Source organism: Megalobrama amblycephala, linkage group LG1, assembly GCF_018812025.1.
Source record: "Megalobrama amblycephala isolate DHTTF-2021 linkage group LG1, ASM1881202v1, whole genome shotgun sequence".
NCBI lineage: Eukaryota > Metazoa > Chordata > Actinopteri > Cypriniformes > Xenocyprididae > Megalobrama > Megalobrama amblycephala.
In genome coordinates this window covers 49,772,433-49,783,042 of record NC_063044.1, presented here as the reverse complement: position 1 = coordinate 49,783,042, position 10,610 = coordinate 49,772,433, and the positions used below count along the sequence as shown (strand labels likewise).

General features: G+C 35.6%; 1 long non-coding RNA gene across 1 annotated transcript; it reads right to left on the bottom strand.

Moving 5' to 3' along the window:
• Positions 1-4,807: 4,807 nt before the first annotated feature.
• Positions 4,808-10,268, bottom strand: LOC125250088. The gene is made up of 4 exons (XR_007180716.1): positions 10,023-10,268; positions 5,721-5,812; positions 5,458-5,565; positions 4,808-5,360 (listed from the first exon to the last, which is right to left on the bottom strand). It is a non-coding gene; the product is annotated as an uncharacterized LOC125250088 (long non-coding RNA).
• Between the last annotated feature and the right edge of the window lie 342 nt (positions 10,269-10,610).

The following is a 10,610-nucleotide window of genomic DNA, read 5'->3' as shown; positions in this document are numbered from 1 at the left end:
TATAATTTTAATGTGAAAATGCATCAGAACAAACAAATATATCTCTTGTATTAAGTTCCAGATTTAAGAAAAGATGGTTAATGCTCACCCATCTGTGATCAAAATCATGTTTCTCTAACTCATCCATTTATAATATATAAATAAAATTATAGTTTTCTAACAAAATTCATACATGTTTGTCTACTAAACTAAAAACAAGCCTTTAAGCATAAACCTTCTGAAAGGTCTTCAAAAAACGTTTAACTGAAGAAAAAACATGTCCATAAAGAGATTTTAATAACTTTAAAAACCAAAATAGCACTTTAATCAACTGCACTCCAATTGTGTATTTAAAAACATTTGCGCTTAACACTAAAAGATGTTAATAAAGCACGTTTATGAGCAAAGTCTACTAGAAAAATGTGTGGGCAGCTGCCAACGGCCTCAAACAAAAGAGCACTGTGGTCAGACAAAACGATGAGCACTGTCACAGAGAAGCATCACTGACACGCGTGTGTGCAGATATCATCATGTCTTATTAGGAAAAGGACAGGTCAAGAGGTCAAGTGTGAACAAAGCTGGCTGGACAACCTCTCGCAACTAATCCAATTTCTCATTCATCTCTCTGCTCCCATTCTGTTCTTCTCTTTTCCACAGAATTGTGCAGTGTTCATCTTTTTATTCTCTGTTCATCTCATGCTGTAACTCCCACACTCCCTCTTTCTCCTTCCATTTCTTTGTCTCCGGCTTCCTCTCTCCTTCTCCTCCTCCTCCTCCCTGCCCCCCTGTCATCCTTTCATCCTTTTGATATTGCACTATTCCTTGGTTTCTTTCATCTGTAATATCTACCCATTTGTTCAAGTCTGTTCATGATTATGTCCTTCTCTTTCTGTCTCTCTGTACATGCCGAGCTTTAAACAAGCATTTCTCTGTAAGAAAGGCTTTTGGAACACAGTCAAACAGCCATATGTCTACTCATTTAGATCACTTTATTTCACATTCATTTTTGAATTTCCAATTGGTGATGCGATTTTAGGTATAGATTGCAAAAGTGTTTGCTCACTTTATCAGTGGCGTTGTTTTTTTCTATTCATTTCTCTCATAGGGATTTAAAAAAAGTTTTTATAAGTTGTTATAAGTCATGAACCAAGCCAACCAGCTACGAGGTGAATCATAACATTACAAACTTTGATTTGAAGCAAAAAAGCATTTGAAGATTGGACAAAAATACTTCTGTGTACGTAACGGTTTTAGTGAGGGAAAGAAGTACAATCCCATGAAGCATTGCGAACAACATCAAATTAAAAAAAGTTGGAGAAATATAAAAGTACTATTTAAAATGTTGATTATACACTCTAAAAAATGCTGAGTTAAAAACAACCCAAGTTGGGTTGAAAATGGACAAACCCAGGAATTGGGTTATTTTAACCCAGCGAATGGGTTGTTTCAACGCAGCGGTTGGGTTAAATGTTTGCCCAACCTGCTGGGTAGTTTTATTAAACTCAACTATTGTTTAAAAATGACTAAATTGCTAATTTAAAATGAACCCAAAGTATGTTGGAAATTAACATTTATTCATATGTTCATGTTTAATTAATAACAATAAACATTTATTAAATTGCTTATTAATACATTTTCACCTTTTGATTATTATTGTTGCCTCTAGTAATTATGTGTCTGATTTTTAATTTCCAACCTATTTTGGAATCATGTGAAACCAGCCATATAGTCATTTGTCTGTTTTCATGCATTTCCACTTAGCTCTTTCTTTTCTAATATTAACACGGGTCCTAAAGCACTTGCCCAGTCATAAAACTTCATTCCAGTGATATTCATTTGAGCTCTTTTGTATTGTGTCTCATCTCTCTTTCTACAGTCTTTATTCAAATCTCCTTCTTGCTCGTTCTGTCTCCTCGACTGTTATACACTCCCTAATGCTGATCGGCTACACATTTGTTGTTTGTATCAGCCTGACTAACTTCCAAAAAGTGTTTTTGAAATATAGCTTACCCCACCTTTAAAGGGATAGTTCACCCAAAAATCACGAACCTCTTGCGGAAGCTCAAATGTGCTGGTGCATGCACACGAGAATGAACCTCATTGGTTCTCGCATGTCAAGCAAACATGTTTGAGTTTATGTTTAGCACAACTGATGTGTGAGCTGATGAATGTTTATATGTGAATAAAAGCCTAAATTCAATCTGTTCATCATATCAAGCGATTGTGTCTCTTCAGAAAATTTGGACTAAACCATTCAATTTATGATCTCTTTATTAATAATTTGAAGAGTCAAAGTGGTAGTTGTGTATCTGTCTATGGAGGGACAGATAAACAGCTCTCAGAAGTTGTGTCCCGAAGATGAACGAAAGTCTTACAGGTTCGGAACGACATGAGGGTGAGTGATTAATGACAGAATTTTCATTTTTGGGTAAACTATCCCTTTAATAGTGAGGCTTGCCTTAGCAAGCACCACTAATAATTGTTCAGTTTCTATCAAAAGCTTAATTCATGAGAACTTTTGCCATTATGCTGCCTTGGAGTGTGGTTGGAGCACTGTCTTGCTGTGATGTCATCATAACCATCTTAGCTCCGGGACAGGATGCTGTACACGAGTAACAGCAGGGCTCAATGAACCGGATAAAGACCGGAGAGGAACACTATTGTTCAGAACTGCAGAGCCATTACAGCACAAATCCAGCTGTTGGGATTCATGGGTGTGTTCACTCACAGTCAGAGTGTGGCAGATCAATTATAAACGCTGTTCAGGACTCTATCTGGTCCAGTGAACATGGTGCACAGAAGTCTAGATCAGTGTTTCCCCACAGCCCCATCACTAAAGCTACAGTAACCCTTCAACACCAAACCAGAAATATGCTACTCTTAACTTAAATATTATACTACATATTTAACTTTACCTTTAAAATAGATATTTTATATAATTATTAAAATCAATACTGAAGTTTGAAAAAAAGACTCACAAAGGAGCTTCCACTTAAAGGTGCCATTGAATGGAAAATTGAATTTACCTCGGCATAGTTGAATAACAAGAGTTCAGTACATGGAAATGACATACAGTGAGTCTCAAACTCCATTGTTTCCTCCTTCTTATATAAATCTCATTTGTTTAAAAGACCTCCGAAGAACAGGCGAATCTCAACATAACACCGACTGTTACGTAACAGTCGGGATCATTAATATGTACGCCCCCAATATTTGCATATGCCAGCTCATGTTCAAGGCATTAGACAAGGGCAGGATGTCTGGATCTGTGCACAGCTGAATCATCAGACTAGGTAAGCAAGCAAGGACAATAGCGAAAAATGGCAGATGGAGCAATAATAACTGACATGATCCATGATATCATGATATATTTAGTGATATTTGTAAATTGTCTTTCTAAATGTTTCGTTAGCATGTTGCTAATGTAGGCTACTTTTGGTAAAAGTTACCATCGTTTATTACTGTATTCACGGAGACGAGAGCCGTCGCTATTTTCATTTTTAAACACTTGCAGTCTGTATAATGCATAAACACGACTTCATTCTTTATAAATCTCTCCAACAGTGTGTAATGTTAGCTTTAGCCCGTTAGCCACGGAGCACCATCAAATTAATTCAAAATCAAATGTAAACATCCAAATAAATACTATACTCACATGATCTGATGTATGCATGCAGCATGCATGACGAACACTTTGTAAAGATCCATTTTGAGGGTTATATTAGCTGTGTGAACTTTGTTTATGCTGTTTAAGGCAAGCGCGAGCTCCGGGGATATGCTGGCTTTGGCTTGAATATGCTCATGCGTCATCTTCGCTTGTTTGTTCATTTGCAATCTTATTGTCGTTCGCTTCAGCTATGATAAAGACACATTAATTTTGTGTAGGGCGGAGCTATCAAAATAGGGACAAGATTCTTTTGGGGTAGGGGCTCGTTTGTTTTGGTGATTTCAAATATCAACATCGTTAACCAGAAACTGCTTATTGCACCTTTAATGTTAGGATTTTAATAGTAATATAAATAATTAAATAAATAAATACCCTACACAAGACAAAAAGTGGAGAAACTACGAATAACAGTTTTAAAACCAAAACATCTGCATTAAATTGCATTTATTTGATCAGAAATATGGTAAAATCTGTAATATTGTGGAAAAATTACTACAATTTAAAATAACTGTTTTATTTGAATATATTTTAAAAAGAAGTATACTAATGTGATGGCAAAGCTGAATTTTCAACATCATCTTCATCATCTTCAGTGTCACGATCCTTCAGAAATCATTCTAAAATGATGATTTGCTGCTCAAGAAACATTTATTATTAATGTTGAAAACAGTTGTGCTGCTTAAAGGATTAGTTCACTTCTGCAAGGCAATCATTTGTGTTTATAAAGCATACATTTGTATTTTTTTTAGAAAATGACCTATTGTTTCTCTAGATAACACCCTTATTCCTCATCTGGTATCGTTTAAAGCCCTTTGAAGCTGCACTGAAACTGTAATTTTGACCTTCAACAGTTTGGAGTCCATTGAAGTCCACTATAAGGAGAATAATCCTGGAATGTTTTCATCAAAAACCTTCATTTCTTTTCGACTGACGAAAGAAAGACATCTTGGATGACATGGGGGTGAGTAAATTATCAGGAAAATTTTATTTGAAAGTGAACTAATCCTTTAATATTTTGGAAACATTTTTTCAAGATTTTTTAGATGAACAGCATTTATTTGATATTTTTTGTAACAATGTTAATCACTTCAAAAAGTATCAATTTCTTTAAAAAAAAAAAAAAAAAAATAGCTGACACCAGACTTTGGAATGGTAGTGTATATCACATATATTTGTTTGGAATTGTTTTAATCTTTGAAAAGCCCTATCATTTTTAAATCCATAATTTCTAAAATGTTTCAAAGCAGAACAGCACAACATGAGAAAGAAAGCTATAAAATGAGAGAACAGAGATGGAAAAAGAGCCAGAGATAGAGAGAGATCAAATAATTCATACTATTCATTGATAGCACGATGAAGTAATGAGTTTTGACAAATGGTCACTCCTCTGCACTGGACCTTTCGCTGCAGAGCATTTTGAATGGGCCAATTGTCATCATCTCTGCTATCATGAAGAGGCTCTTATTTGGCCTTTTGGATTATTCATTGATTTGTTCTCATCAAACAACATGTTATTGTTGTCCTCTTCCGGCCGAATTGGTGACTTTGTTCCGAGTGAGTGTGCATCTCCTCTCAAACCAAACCGACAAAAAGGGAGTTTTCCGTTACCTAACTGAACAGCACTTCCTCAACACATACAATGCTGCAGTGTCGCTGGAATCTTTCCACGTTACAAGGGAGGTGTTCACCCTGAAGAATACACCCTCCTCACAACCTGTCCAAAATAATAACACATTAGTTGTTCTGCTACTTAACAGACAATGTGTGTTTCCCAAATACATTTGTGGCTCAGAACAGAAGACTTGACTCACATCTGATTCCAGTAGTTTACATGTTGCTAAGCTAATGATGCATCATTACTCCAGTCTTCAGTGTCACATGATCCTTCCGAAATCAGACTTTAATGACATCATGACTTGCTGTTTATAAACATGTGAATTAAGTGACACCACTTGAATATGAATATCATTTCAGGGCAAGTTTCTGAAATTTGATTAAAATTAAACTAGGAGCTAAATGGGACCAATATCAATTTAATATTGACTACAAATGAAATATTAGCCACAAGAATTACCTCCTAGCTCAAGGTTTGTGGAACTCAGTCTTCTTCTTTCCCCTTCTGTTGCTTCTTTCTCTTCATCCCTCTCTCGTGCTTTGCTGATCCCCCTGCAAACACACGGATGGGAAAGAAAAATAAACAACCCAAACTTGGCTTTAATTCTGGATTATGATCAGCACCACCACAAAAAGTAATGTTCCATAAAATCTTCTGTTTGCATTGTTTAAAATCTGAATTATACACAGATATTTTGTTTGTGGCTGGATGTTTTTCAAGGATGTTTTTAGATTCTGTTGGGAACAGTGTTGAAAAGTGACTCACTCGTGCCATAGCAAGTTAGAGCCAAAAAACCTTTGACCTCTTCTGAGTCCCTTAAAAGATCTCAAATATTTTAGCGAGCGCAGTTCACATTCAGCCACAGATAAAGCTTTCTCTGTCTCGAAGAGCAAGATCATCAAGACGCACTGTATGAAATAGCACAAACTGAACTACAAGTGTGAATTCACCTATGTGCTAACTAATACTGCATAGTTTTAACTTAACATGTGAACAGAAAATATTGTGGCCATGAATTAAGAATTCATTCCCACAAGTTAATTTGGGGTCATTTTATAAATTCATGCCCTTATTTTAATTCAGTTAAATCCAGTCAGTCATGGGAACAAATTCTTAGTTCGTGCATCTTGTTTTTTAACATCATGTGCGAGGCTCCACACATCTGCAATGTCTGTCTCTTTGTAGGTGTATATAAATCTGTGGTGCAGGAATGTCTTTTCATGAGTGTTTGAAGATTTTTATGGCCAGAAAAATGATTTTTAATAGCTGCATCACTCACACAGCGGTGTTCTGAAATGAGGTGGCAAAGTCCTCACTGCTTTTTATGTGTTTTTTAATCGAATATAAACTTATGTTCTAGTTACACTTACTGTTGACACATTTTTAAATAAATAAACATTGTTACTATCAAAAAACAAAGAAAACTAAACAGTTATTCTATTTTGTATATTTATATTAACAATGTAATGTTCTATTTATTAAAGTCAATATATTGTGACATCCGTGTGAAACGACTTCTCAAACAAGAATAAAAATGTAGGGTGGGACTTGATTTTGTCCATCAGAATTTGATTGGATGGGTGTGGTTTGCTATTGCTGTGATGTACGCCAGTAAACACATCATCAGAGAAGCGATGTCGCTGCAAGAGCGAGAGGAAGTTATTTTGATTAAAGATTACGAGGGCACATGAATTTAAAAAAATAAAATAATGATGTGCACATATAAATCATTTCTAAGTACTGCATTATTTCATATAAAAACAAGAACTGTCCATTTTGATTTCAAACTAAATATATTTCTCATCAGGTTAGTGCCTTTTTAAGCATTTTTACATTCATTACAAAATAATAGTTATAAGGATGCAGTAACAAATTTCAGATTACATCTATTTTATTTGTGAACTGATTTTCTTTTTAATAGTCAAATCATTTTCGGTTCATCATTCATGAAAGCTCGGTAAACACAACAGATGTCATGATGGTCACAGATATGGAGATGTACCTTTAATTTCACCAAGCCCAATTAAAAATCCTCACGGATTCTGTTTTCAGGTTTAAATGTGACATGACAAAGCGGTGATGTCTAAGTAAGTGAGTTGTTTCCTTACTTTTTAATTAGTCTTTCCATTAACAGCATTATTTGTTCTTTCAGGTATGTTTACATGACGGCGATGTACTAAAAACTGAAAAGTTTTTCCTTTGCATTTTTCACATACAGATGACAATGTTGTCAAAAAGATCTCCGTTCACACAGATCAGCGAAAATGACTAAAATCGCTGTATTATTCATGCCAGGCCAGTAGTTGGCGATGTCACTTTGTAAAGAAACATTATGCGGCATAGACTGAACACGTAATATGCATGCGCATGCCGTCACCGTTTTCACAAATGTTTTTGTAGTTTTACATGGAGATGATAACGGTATGATTTTCAAAAACTTGCACTTTGAAACACGTTTTCAAAAGTTTGCGTTTTCAGGCCCCCAATTAGCCATTGTCGTGTAAATGAATAGCCAAAACACATAAAAAGTTTTCTGTTTTTATTTGAAAACGGTGTTGTGTAAACGGCCCCTCAGTCTGATTCGTGGAACATACACGGAAACAAGAGATGGGATTTAAACAGCCAAGCATAGCGTGATGAAGGAACTGCCCCCTCTCGTGTGATTTTTTTCCCCCCATTCATCCTGATTTATACATTTTTACATGATATTTCAGAATATTTGCATTGCTTTATTTATTTTTTTTTTTTGAGGTGCCACTGCCATCCTTGTCTCCTTGGAGGGAACGCCTGACATGCACACATATATTATGCACATTTGAGTGCAAACCATGAACTACGCAAATTTGTGCAATGTCTGATTTTGACAAAGTTGCTCTTCGTCATAAAGCTGTCACAAGTAAAGTTATGATTGATGGCAGCAGGTTTTTGATGAGGCTGCAGGTGTCTCACTGGAACGACTGTGAGATTGAGACCTTCTGTTTGATTTCAGGCCTGTGAGTGTTTCGCTGGGAAAATCCCCAGCAACAAAAACCCCTCCCCCAGTGTTCCTCCCACCATGCCAGCCAAACAGAGACAAAAATGCATAACATTCTCACACACAAACATACCAAAACTAACTGAAGCTGGATTCACACAGCTACTAAATTGACAATGATGTGCCCTTTGTTCCATGTTACACTTTAAAGAAAAATGCTTCTAAACAGTTCCAAATTTGGGTTCTTCGGCTTGTAACAATAGCAGAACCATTTTGGGTGCTAAATAGGCTAGAAGCACCATAAAGCACCATGCTTTGAGAGTGCTATATAGTGCCTTAAAGGGTTAGTTCACCCAAAAATGAAAATTCTGTCATTTATTACTCACCCTCATGCCGTTCCACACCCGTAAGACCTTCGTTAATCTTCGGAACACAAATTAAGATATTTTAGTTGAAATCCGATGGCTCAGTGAGGCCTCAATAGGGAGCAATGACATTTCCTCTCTCAAGATCCATTAATGTACTAAAAACATATTTAAATCGGTTCATGTGAGTACAGTGGTTCAATATTAATATTATAAAGCGACGAGAATATTTTTGGTGCACCAAAAAAAACAAAATAACGACTTATTTAGTGATAGCCGATTTCAAAACACTGCTTCATGAAGCATCAGAGAATAAATTAATCAGTGTATCGAATCTGCTACCTTTATGGATCTTGAGAGAGGAAGTGTCATTGCTCCCTATGGAGGCCTCACGGAGCCATCGGATTTCAACTAAAATATCTTAATTTGTGTTCAGAAGATTAACGAAGGTCTTACGGTTGTGGAACAGCATGAGGGTGAGTAATTAATGACAGAATTTTCATTTTTGGGTGAACTAACCCTTTAAAGGTGTTATTAATAACCTTTTTATTAATAGTTTATTTTTATTAATATTAGAATCTAACAGTTACAGTGTGTCTCTTCTGTTTGTTTATGTAAAAACAATTATGTTTATGAAGGCCAAAATTAGCAAAAATGGACAGTATATGAGCCCTTTACAATGTTAAAAGAAAAAAGTGATATAAAGTCATGGGACTTTAATGTTTTTTGTGACTGGGTGTTTATGTATAAAGTAATAATTTAAAAAAAATCTAACAATATGGATCATAAATTCAAAATCTCTGTTACTTAGTGGAGAAGAGAAGTATTTTTAACTGAACAGAGCTGCTCACAATTACATGTTCTGTTAAACTAAAAAGAGAAAAAGACATGACTGATAAGAAACCAATAACAACTTGAAAGTTAAAATTTATAGACATTTAAGGAAATAAATAATTTACTTGTTGCGAGTGTGGCTGCTGAGCTCCAGAAAATCAGTAATGAGGTGGCTTTGACAGTTACAGATTTGAAATACAAAAAGGCGGGAAAAAAGAACCCTAAACTCTAACACAAAGAACCATTTCAGCATATAAAGTGTTCTTCAATCATTATGGTTCTAAATAGAACTGTTGCTACGTGTAAAGAACCTTTAAATAACCAACTTTGCTAGAGTGTAGTTATAAAAAGTATAGTTAGTTCTTGATGATGATTGGTCAATACAGTTGTCACGGAGTCGCAACCATCTCAGACACCTATCAGTCCATCGTCACCAGCTCAGCACGCTCCGCTCACTCGTTCACTCTCCCTGGAAGTCTAATTTACCACACCTGCACCTCCTCATCTACGCACCCATTATATACCACCACAACCTGCACTCCGTTGTCTGGTCTTGTCATTCCCACACCAACAAACTCCGCTACTTACCTGTCTACTTAACTGCCACCAAGGATCCAGTCTTCTGTCGTCTGCTTCCAGCCATCGTGTATTCCACCCAGCCTTAAGTCTGCATCTGCCAAAGAGACACTCTTATTACGTTTCAGCTAAGTCTTCATATGATTACATTGAACTGCTATACTCACTGTTGCTGCATCACGTCCCTGTTGTCAACCCGTTCAATAAACTGTTTTTATTTCACTCATCTGTCTGTCCTTTTTCTGTTGTGACAACAGTGTTAACATACACTCAGGCGAGTAAAGTACTTGAGGAATAGTACATCACTACCATACTTAAGTATTATTTTGGGGAATCTGTAATGAGAATCTCTACTGCCTCTGGTTTTCAAAATTCAATTTGTAATGCTTAGAAAAGAGTTTAACTTTTCAACAATTAGCCTTATTTGTTATGCAATTAGCCTAAATGTAGATATCTTTGTTTACTTTCACTCAATTATTTTTTTGGGTAGGTATAAACTTTTAATTGAGTAGGAATTTGACATAGTATCTGTAGCTACTTTAACTTAAGATTAAAATTAACTTAACTTAAGATTAAAAAATTAACTTTAACTTAAGATTA